The 11,524-nt window shown below is 45.8% G+C and overlaps 1 protein-coding gene across 1 annotated transcript in view; it reads right to left on the bottom strand.

Moving 5' to 3' along the window:
• Window positions 1–934, bottom strand: part of LOC123035741 (SLX4 interacting protein) — an 86,513-nt gene extending 85,579 nt beyond the window's left edge. Inside the window, exon 1 of the mRNA XM_044454240.1 lies at window positions 821–934. The gene's annotated coding sequence lies outside the window, so the exon portion shown is untranslated. The remainder of the gene's footprint in view (window positions 1–820) is intronic.
• Window positions 935–11,524: the final 10,590 nt, after the last annotated feature.

Genomic DNA, 11,524 nt, shown 5'->3' on the forward strand with positions numbered 1-11,524 from the left:
ATGTTGTGTGCGTAGTCTCAGGGGCTACAGATGCTGGCTGTTTGGAGGGAAAAACGGGATAAGCAAGAATGAAAGGAATATCTTGGAAGCCAACAAAGCTGCAACATTTTGCAAATAAATACATTTCATCCTGAAACTGCTCGCTAATACTACGAATATTTAGGTAGAAAAAATGCGGCAGCTACCAGGATGTTCCAGGGAGTACGGCTAGCTGGGGCATGCTGGGAATTGTAGGACTTTTCTTCTCCTGCCTTAATCGGCACAGAATTGCGTTCTTTATGTCTTTGGATAGGCAGCCCTGGCGGCGGGGAGAGGAGGGAAAACGAGCATTTTCAAAGTGCAGGCTTCCCCGGCGTACTGCAGGCACCGCCCGCTTCCCCACAAGTCTCTTTCCCGCAAACTGCATACTTTGTGACAGGCATAGCCTGAAATGCTCAAGGCGCGGGAGTCCGTGTGTATTTGCTTTTTGAGAGACCCTAGTAGGAGTGAAAGGCTGCAAAGGAAGTTCCTGTGTGTGCCTTTATCGGTGTGATTAAAACAAAACAAAACAAAACCCCTAGACCCGCCTCCGTCAAGCCGGTGCCCGAGCTTTCAAAATGCTTCGGAGTGCACGTCCCAGCGCCGCTGAGTGCTGGCTGTGCTGACTGGGGCTGATAGAAACTGCAGTTCCCAAATCCCAAGGACACCGGGTTGCTCTGCAAAGAAGAGTGGCGTTGGGGGCACAGCGGTGGAAGGAATAACAAAGCCCGGCGCTAACGCAGAAGAAATCAAGGCCCGCTTTCCCCGCTCCCCCCACCCCCGCTCTTCCCCATTCACTCACGGCCCGCAGAGGCTGGAAACTCCGGCAGGATCACGACCCCTCCGCTCCAGTGCGGGCTTGCGCAGCCCTAGAAGGACGAGGAGGTGGGTGGCAGGGAGAAGAGCGGCGAAAGCAGCGCACCAGGGCCGCCTTGGTCCCGCCGGGGTTGTGTTGGGGGGTCCCCCTGCAACTCCTCTTTGAGGGCGACCGAGCGTGAGCGGGCTGCACCAAGGTAAGCCACGATTTCTTGCCCACTCCCGCCTTAGCCCAGGCAGCCTCTCTCAGGGATGTTTGGGCAGAAAAGAAAAGAAGGCCTACAACTCCCATGCCCCAGCAATGCAACGCTGGGGCATGCTGGGAGTTGTAGGATTTTGTTTCCTGGCCAAACATGCGTAGGATTGTCTTCTCGCTGTATTAAAGAATACTATTTTCCCATCCAGGAACACTGAATTTTGCTTCTGACAGGGAAGGTGGTGAGGTCGCACACCCATGCAACGATAGTCTAGATCTTAATTTCTCTCTCTCTATCACACACACAAACACACACCCCATGTGCCCCTCGGGCCAAGACTCCCCAATGGCCATAAAACCCACTTAGCGACTTTGCGCCTCCTATTTGCGCCTCATTCGAAATGGCGGCCGGTTTAGAAACCCTCTAGGAAGGAAGGACATGCCAATGGAGATCTTTGGCAGGCGCAGTGTCCTCGCTCCATTCAAAGATGCCGACTGCTACTTCCAACGAAAAACATCCGGGCGCTTTGACTGGACCCGTGCCGCTTGATGGGAGGCAAGAATGATGCTCTCGATCTCCATCGCCTGCGGCCATCGCCCCTCAGTTTCATTCAAAAGAGGCAAATAGCTCTTTTCTTATGCAAAGCCAGACATAATAAAGTCAATGGCTCCAGGCATGTTCCACAGTGCAATCCTCTACAGGCCGAGTAGGAAGTAAATCCCACTGCTTTCCACGGGTTTACTCCCAGATAAGTGTGCACTGAATGGCAGCTTAACGGCTTAGAGCGCTTCGGCTATTGAGCGATAGAAAAAAATTAAGAAATACATAGAAATGAACAGTCTGATCTATGTACGTTTACCCAAAAATGTCGTTATGCAAGTGTGCATCGGATTGCGCCTCAATGTTGTCAGAAAATCCCAGAATTTCAATTCGTGAGGAAGAAATAAAACTCGGGTTCGTGGGAAAGATCAAGTGTCCAGACCATCTGTGGCTTTATTGTTTGGCCCAGGTTCCCCGCAGGTCCGTATTCACGATACCAGGCAGGCAGAGGTAAACTCGCTGCAAAGCTTCAAGACAACTACAGGGTATTTTATACCCCGTACAGGGCAATTGATGACAGAATGCAGACATTACAATAAGATTCTGAGGTCATCACATACAGAACAGATAAAGGAATGTCAGTCAATCATACAGAGACAATGAGATTACAATATTTCTAAGTCCCGTGTATTGACACTTTAGTTGAGTAACTTAAACCCATCTCCAGGTCTGCTTAGACATGTAAATTCAAGCTACTGAGAAACTGTTCATGAACTCATAAGCTTATCTAGACTGAGACCCTAAGTAATGCACCATTCTGAATGACCAGGGCACATGAAGCCCTCTGGACTATCAAAAGATACTTCCTGGTAAACTGTGAATTCCAATGCCATTTTAAACAGTGACTTAGCTTGGTTTGAGGAGTAGTACAGGATTGATTCCACAATGCAAAAGCACACAGAAGCAATGTTTTTCTGACAAGATTTATCCAAATTTTCCCAACAATGTCTACGTCAAATGATGGTTGACAGATTCTAAATCGCACTTGGCCTGGCTGAAGGTTGATCTTATGCATGTCTACTTGGTAGTATGTCCTAGTGAATCAAAGTGGACTTGATTCACGTAAACATTTATAGAATTGTAGTCTGAGCAGTGAGTACTGGAGTACCCGATTACTGTACTAGTCTCGCCATCTAACTTGAGTAGCACCCATCTTCATGCAACCCAAGCCTATCCATATTTACTAAAGTGTAACGGCCACAATGTTATTTGGGGCATTTTCATTTATGGAGCAGTGCAAATTTCTGAGAAGTACTTGGGAACCAAACTAAGGAGACAAATTCAAAGCGAGCAAGAGCAAATTCAAAGCAAGCAAATGTAAAAGAGCATTTGGAAATAATTTAGAGCATTTGATTTACCGTATTTAAAATATTCAAGACTGCCTTCCAGGGCAGATGAGGGCCCTTTCCTATGCAGGAAAACGTCCTAGCATGCCCCAGCCAGTATAGATACATTCATACTGGCCAGGGGATGCTGCAAGTTTTTCATCATCGGTCTAATTTGCATAAGATTTCACCCTTGCATTAATTAAGTCCCAAGCGGTAAAAAAGGCAGACACTTCCCCATCCCGAAGAATAACAAAACAGCAGAGATTAATAAAATTGCCATCTTACGAGTAAATAAAAGAACCATCTCGATCTTTATTTTTTAAAGCAATTACTCAAACAATTCAGTTTATTTGAAAGAGCTTTAGCAGGCCTTGGTCTGGAAAGATAAACAAGTAGCAGTGTCTAAAACAAATGCTGGAGCACAAATGAGCAGGTAACTCGCTGCCCCAGGATCTCTTCTCCGCTTGAGATAAGGAGAGGGGAAGAGATGCCCGATAGAGAAGCCTTAGTAGTTTTAAAGCGAAATGCCATGCCAGTTTAGAGGGCGAACCAACTGGGGCACGCTGGGAATTGTAGGCCTTTTTATTCTGCCCTCAAAACGGGCATAGCAGTACACTTCAGCATGTGAAAAAGCTTTTCCTTCCGAGCTCGCGTGGCTTTTGAGTTAGAGCGCATACTACAGTTCCCTGCATGCATAGGGAAACTCATCGTGTCCGTGTTGCGTCCTGGGATTTGTAGTTTCAGTCTCTTGATTCCGCTTCCGGGTAGAACAGGGGACTCGAAAACCTTGGAGACGGTGTGCAGCTGTGGTCCCGTCCCTGGCGCCTTTGCCAGCGTACCCCGCGAGAGAGAAAGGTACTGGGCTAGAGTGAGGCATACAATCCGCAGGGGAAGGAGTGAAGTTGTTGACATTTGCCAAGTAGAGGACAGGAGGAGCTTGGCCCATCTACTCTCACCATCATCACCATAACTTATGGGTCTCTTTGCAAAATCCTCAGTGTTGGAGAGGAGCAAGTAGGAAGCAACCCAGTTCATTCTGGCGTGAAAATGCATACATTCGTGCAGGTATTTGCAAGCACTTCCTCTTCCTCCACCTCCTTCCACCTTTTTTGAGGCCAGTGGCATTTTACTTGGGATTTCTTCCCTATTTCCCAACCTTATTTTAAAAAATCTAAGCGGCAAGCGTTTACACAGTTACTTGGGAGTAAGTCCCGTTGAGCTCACGTCTGTGTTGGCTTGCATAGGATTGCACTGTTCGGTGTCTGAAGGAAGCCCGAGGTTCACAGACGTTGGGGCTTGGTGGAAAGTTCTCAGGCTGCCAGTAGCTTCACTGTTATTATTGAGCCTTCAGTTCGATCTAAGCTTTTGAGGTTTCTGATCTGCTACATCCGTCTTGATGGTGCATGGCGGAGGCGGGGGGTGGGTACCATCCGATGGACTAATGGTCAGGAAGGGCTTTCCCTTTCCTAGTTGCTGCTGCTTTAGAAGGCAACTGCTTGCTGTGTCTTTTGGTTGCTTAAGGATACAGAGTATATGCAGTGTGAATGTTTAATGTTGCTCACTGAGTTATTATGCAGTTCTAATCCGTGCTGGACAGCTTTTTTTTTTTTTTTTAAGAACTACCCTCTCCTGGTTCTCCACTATTTTTTGATGTTTTTGTTTTCTCACATATGGCATTCATATCCCATCTGTGTTCAGAGAAGCTTGGGAAGGCCTAAGTGGTTTTCTTTCTCCTCTCATGAATGTTTACTTTGACATTTCAGCAGAGAGAGATTTGCTGAATGTCACCTAACGAGCTTCATGAACACCGATCTTGATAATTGGAGTCCTGTGCTTTGTAGTCCACACTGGCTGTCAGGACATTAGAATCATGGAATCTCAATTTAGTCATAAGTACGCACCATTTGGTGCATGAGAAGTGTTTCTTTACTTGTCATATGAAGCCTGTGTTTCTCCAAAGTGATTACTACAACGAAAGAGATTTCTGGCCTGTTTTTCAGGGTAAAAAACAGCATATAGCGTATTTCAACATATTCTAAAATACAAATTAATCAAACCATAAAAAACAACAAAAATATACAATTCATAAATCTTTAAAGTAACAAATTAGGGAGCAGCAGATAACATGTCAGTGGAAAACATGTTTGATAACTGAAACTTTTCAAAATACAGACTTCCTAGCCCTCCTAAACACCAGCAAAGAAGGGCACAGATGCTGTTCCTGAGGGATGGCATTCCAAATCTGTAGGGCCAACACAGAAAAGGCCCTGGCCTGGGTCTCTGCCAGTCTCACAGCTCTCATTGTGTTCAGAAAGCCAGGTCTCAGGTACAATTCTTAATGAATGGGCAGGCTCATACAGAAATGTGGGGCTGTGCTGTATCTCTTCAGATGGCAGGTAGGAAAACTGCATGATCAAACTGTTCCACCATATATATTTATATGTATATATTTAAAAACCTACCATTTCAGAGGGAGGACTAGGCTACAACCAATTCTTGGCCATAATTTTTTTCCAGAAATGTATTTGGTATGGAGTCATGGTTGACTCCACTTGCAGCCTGAAGTTTCTTCATATTATTGAGCACTAGGCATGGCTAAGAGTATAACAGCTGAATAATTTTCTCTAAGTGATCTTGAGTAGATTCCCACATTTTGGAACTGGCTATCATGAGCATTTGTTAAGATCTGAAAATCTTTTGTGTGACAAAAGACATGACTCTCCCAATCCAAATACAGAAGTGAAAGTGAGTTCATGTTAATGACTGTCCTAGCCCTGTTTTTCATAATTTATTGACAGTCTTTCCTCAGTTACTAGTTGTGGTAGGTTTTTTTTTTAAATGCTTGGTTTCTGTCCTGCACCAAAAACAAAAAAACCCCACAAATTTAAACAATAGAATCCTTTTTTTTCCTCATGTGGTCATTCTTGTATTTCCTGAACAAAAGGGTACATAGTAATTGCTTGCTGTAACAATGGCGACACATTGGTTTGCATCTAAATGGAGCTTTTATATAACAAGGGAAAAAAGCATGAACTGAACTCCTTCCTTTGCAAGTCTGTTTGACTTAAAATTTGCTTGCTTGCATTGGCTGCCTGCGTGCTTCAAGGCTCAGTTCAAGGTGCTAGTTCTAACCTATAAAGCCTTATTCAGCTTAGGACCATAATATGTGTTGGAGCACCTCTCCCAACCACAATCTGCTTGGACACTATGACCAAACTCTGGGGCTTTCCTCTGCATGGCTCAGAGGGTGGTAACTGAGGGAGGGCCTTTTCTGTGGTGGCCCCCCATCTTTGGAACAACCCCCCAGCTGTGACCCACCTCACACCAAACTTGACATCTTTTCAGTGTCAGGTTAAGGCAGCCTTTTATACAGAGGTCTTTAAATCTCTCCTTGGTTATCCAGGGCCTGAGGGAGTTATCCAGGTGATTCTTTTCCTTTGCAGGGTCTACTTTACTTTATGTATTTAAAGTAATTTTACTTTTACTTTATGTATTTAAATTAATTTTAAATTCATTTTAACACTGTTACCTTAATGGTATTTGTATTGCACTGCTTCATTTTATACACTGTTGTAAATTGCCCCAAGAGCTTTGGCTATGGGGTGTAAAAATAATATCTTAACAGAGGCTGTGCCCTAAATAGTCATGCTGTTTAATGAATCTATTTTGTCACACTGTCTGATATCAGATCCAGATGCACCATCTGGCTCTTTCTCCTACACAGAAAAGTGCTCTTTAACGCAGGGCGCATTCCTGTGGGTTGCACTCCTAGTGATCTTACTGTCCGACATCTGGGGCGTCTCTGTATAGAATGGGACATGCAGCAGTTGCATTCTTCACATTCCTCCTTCCTGCCCTGAGTTCTTTTGCTAGGGAGGCCATTTTGCCTGTTTAGCTGGGCATTTCAGAGGTGAAGGAGACAGGAGAGGCTGCAAGATCACGTCTCCAGCCTCTTCCTCTAACTACCCACCAAAACACTCTCCTTTCCTCCTCTTCAGGATAGCTTTCCTGACATCAGAGAACAGCTGTCACACTTTCTCTGCACCAGCTGTGGAGGGGAAGAGAAATTGGTTCTCTGCTTCCCTACTCTGAAATTGGAGAATCAAGAATCCGCAGATGCTGTCTAGGCACTATAGGAGTGCTCTCTCCATGTAGCTGAAGAGGAGAGGGAGATCATGTTTAAGACCCAGCGAGCATGACTAAATAACCAGTGGTTTGTTAGCACTGGATTGTTTTGAAGCATTCAGGAGCAGGTAAGCATGCTGTTCCTGTTTGCTAGAGCGCCCTGGAATGCCTTGTCCCTTGGTTCCGCTACATGTCCTCTGAACTCAGAAGTCTGGCTTGTAGAGGGAGAAGCAACTGTGAGGTTTAACTCCAAAATAAACCATCATTCCAGGCTTGAACCTCATAGAGCATAACCCAAGAATGGGCTGTTGTGGGCTGTTTTGTGACGTAGGTTAGAGCCAGCAAACTTGGCCCCATGTGCTCCCAAACAATCCATGAAATTTTTAATGTGAACTGGATGTATGTGTAGTGTTATTGTGTCCTTTTGCATTAAAAACATGTTTCATTTTAAATCAAGTCACTTTTTTTAGAAAGGGATGCCACCTCTGCAATCCTAGACATGGCTTCTCATGGACCGTTGTGTTCGAAGGAGCTCACTCCCAAGTAAAAGGATACAGAATTGCAGTCTTAATATGACATTTTTCTTTTTTAAAAACAGCTACAATTTCAATGTTTTCATTTCTGTTTGTTTACTTTCTCTTTCTTGCAAGATAGACAAAAGGTTCTAGGGAACAAGACTAGTTAGTTGCACATCCATCTTTATGTATAAAGTGGGGGAAGGTCTCCAGTCTAAAAGAGCAATCCTGAGTGGGGCTAGGGTCAGTGCATGGGGGAATCAGCAGGGTATATCTACAGCCTCATCCACAGCCTTCCCTACTCACCCTGGGCAGGGCAAAAGCTAGAAGAGTGCGGGTTTTTTCTTCTGGGAGAGTAGAGGGGATTGGATTTCCTTCCTGTTGGTTACACTGGGAGGGAATCTTGCTGTAGCAGTTCCAGGCCTGGGTAGTTGAGAAATCCAAAGTCAGCCCCTCACAGAGAAAGGAGCAGCTTTGGATCCCTCAGCTCCAAAGCAAACAACTCCTCTGTCCACTGCCAAAATGCCCCAGGTGGGGCCCTTAGCCTTTCTCTTATTACCAGGAGAGGTCTCTGTGAACACAGTGGGGGCCTCCTCTGTGGTGGAGGCACTGCTGGCAGAGGGACACCTCCAAGTGCCAAAGCCCCCTAAGCTAAAGCTTGGGTGGGGAGGAGCAAGCTCAAGTTGCACCGTAATTGCACGCATTGGATGGTATGCCCATATCTGACCATTACTGATTTAGACTATAGTTCATGCTATTGCATTCCCTCTAATATGACAGAATGCTCTGAATGCAGAAGCATCTCCCTCCTGTGGAAAACTCTGATTTCAGGAAGAATGGGTCTAGCCAAGTCTTCTCCCTGATGTGCCAGTTTTCTGAGTCAATGGGGTGCAGTAGAAGCTGTTTTTGCTATGAAGGAGTATTCCAATCTGCTTATACCCCTGACTGGCAGCACTTTCTAACCCAGTTTCAAGGCACAGCCTGCCTGCCTTGCAGTGGTGCAGATGCCCAAAGCCAGAGGGCCCAGGAGTTGTTTGCAGCTTAAGAACTCATTGAGGCAGTCTCTCGGAATCTTTTACAATTTCTTGCACACTGTGAAAAACAAAAGCAGGCCCTGAGCCAAGGGGCGGTACCACATCCCTCGTTCCTGCCTGCACCTCTAGCCAGGTCTGGTGGTTGTTCAGTTGTGGGAGATCTGGATTTGCCTTCTGTGTCCTGCTGCAGTGTAATTCAAATGGCAGTCATCAGCATCCTAGGAAACAAGCCCTGCCTGTGTTTTATGGGGTTGATTTCTGAGAAACTGTAGTCAGGATCAAGCTTGCAAAATATGAGCATTCAGGTTTTACATAATTGTGCTGCTAGTAGTAGCAAGGGGCCCTGTGCTTGAATTGTCTTTCATAGAACATATGTAAAATTCTCAACTTCTTTACATAGGTAGTGGCCAGCACACTATGGGCCTTAAAACCATTTGGAAGAACTACAAAGTTTTTGTGGTTACGGGGACTGGCCTTGTGCTGATACATTGGGGCTGGTATAACATAAAGTCCAGTCCCATTTTCCAACCCACGACAGAGGACCTGGTCCCAGAGCCTGGCACTGTGACATATGTGCTGCAGCAGGAGAAGCAAAATAAAGGAAAATAGCCAGCCAGGGCTGCAGAATAATTGAAGGTAAGTTCCTGTTGCAGCATGAGCAAAACCACTCGGAGAACGTAAATCAAAGAAAGTCTGGTGACCTTCAGAATTGCTGTTCTTTTGTCATCCCCTTCTCCCATACTCATCATGGAAATTCACCCCCTTTGTCCAGCTCTGCAATCTTGAGGCTTTTCTTGCTTGGCTTGGCATGGGCAGCCCTTTGCATCGGAGTATAAAAGTGGCTCTGCTTCTTTCTTGCCAGCCTTTTCTAAAAATAATAAGAGGGAAGAAAGTTTAATTGGTGAATGAACAGAGCTGGAGACCTACTTTGCTTGCCTTGTATTGGATGATTTACTGTGCAGCAGCAAAGCCTTTGAGAGGGCTGGTGGAACATGGTCGCTAGGAGGCTGAGCTGCAGGTCTGGATGTCGCTGTTCACCTTGACCATGAGCTGATTTGGTGGCTGTAGGCAAGCCATTCTCTCTGAGCCTCATCCTCTCACTCTCCATCAACAATACAGAAAGCATGCACTGCAGTCTGTTTGTAAAGGGCACAGCTCAGAGCACTCTGAGAACTCCAATGCCATTTTTTGTTGCTAAGGAATATTATACTGTTATTGTTTACAGTCTTGTAGCCAAAGAGACAGCATAGGATGGAATAGAAGAAGGGTTTGTGTTTTCACAAAAAGGCCCAGGGAGCTGTGTGACTAATGAGGCAAGCTAAAAATCAAATAAATTTTTCTTGTGAGAAATAGGCCACTCCAGGACCTGAGAAGGCAGACTGGGATTAGGGTCTGTTAAAACAAGGATGAATGATCAGATTCTTTGAGAATATGAAACGTCACTATTTAATGGTTACAGGAGTAAATCTCACTGCTTGAAGGTATCAACTGTATATTTGCATATCTGTATGTTCTGCATGCATGATGCACACACACCTGGTTATAGTATTTTAACCGACTTTCCCAGCCGCTTCAATTCAGTTCATGGGCTTTAACATTTTGCATCAGCTCATACTTTCATACTTGTGGCAAAATGGGATTCAGGCACTGCTGCACCTCTGTAATGAATGTGATGCACTGCAGCTGCAGTTCACCACCTGCCTCAGCAGAGCTGCTGTAAATACTGGCTTTATGCATAATTCAGAGCAACACATGTGGAAGCTCTTAAAGTGCAGCATGTATCTCTCCCATTCGCAGAATGCACATATTTTTCTAAACCTGCCTGTCTGCAGTGATCATCACAGAAGGCTCCCCCATGCCCTGTTTCTGCTAGCGTGAAAAAATACATTTTTCCCCCAGTGTAACTGCAGTTCTTCCAGCAGATGTGGACATGTCAATGTCACTTTGACAGACACATGGCCCTGAGTTCAGCCTCCACCCCATTCTGAAAGCTGAATGGGCTACTGGGAGAAATCCCTAAGGCAGGGCTCCCCCCTGCAACAAATTTCACAACCACCCCCACAATAGAAGTCAGAGGCTCCAGGCAGCATGCAACCCACATGTTATGTCTGGCAGCCTCCTCTGCCCTTCAGCAGAAAGACTTGCATTATAGGGTCAAACCCACAAATGGAGAAGATCCCCCAGCAAGTGGCAGCTGCTTCTGGACCCGGGCACCACCCCAGAGTAGTCTCACTGTTCAGGAATACTTTGCGAGAGCCATGCTGATTACACAGCATACTGTGATTTGCTCAGGTTCGGTAGCCGTGGCGAGGTGGATGCACAGAGGGTTCTGATCTGTTTCTTGCCCACTTGCGGAGCCAGGCACCACCACTGTCATTGGTGCCTTCAAGGTCATAGCCTGGACCTTGACCAGGAGCCACCCAGTTAACTTGTACAGAAAGGGGTGTTGAACATATTTTCACCTGTGGGGTGAATCCAACTTTGGAGAAGCTCTTGGGAAAGGGGAGTCCATTCCAGTGGTCATTGGGGTGGAAGGCAAAGGGGCAGGGCCATAATGCCAGCATATTTTAGCTTCGAATTCTCATTGCCAGTAACTGAGCCTTAAGAGAAGCATTTCAGCTTTTGTTAAAAATGGGGGAAAGTATTAAATCTGGGAAACAAGCAAGTATTGGGGAAAGGTGCTGGGGACAGGGGAATGGGGCATGGCTATCCAGGGAACCCTGGAAGGTCATATTTGGCCCCCCAGCTGAGCTAGAACTGTTTGGTCTTTCCCTGCCCAGTGCAAGAATTGAGAATTATCAGTAAGGACTCCTGGGTTACCAAATGGAGAACAACACATGTAAGGGCATAGGAATTGCTTGGTAAACAAAGGGCAAAGCGTTTGCAAGGGA

The sequence above is a fragment of the Varanus komodoensis genome, unplaced genomic scaffold, assembly GCF_004798865.1.
Source record: "Varanus komodoensis strain SLA01 unplaced genomic scaffold, ASM479886v1 scaffold7_3, whole genome shotgun sequence".
NCBI lineage: Eukaryota > Metazoa > Chordata > Lepidosauria > Squamata > Varanidae > Varanus > Varanus komodoensis.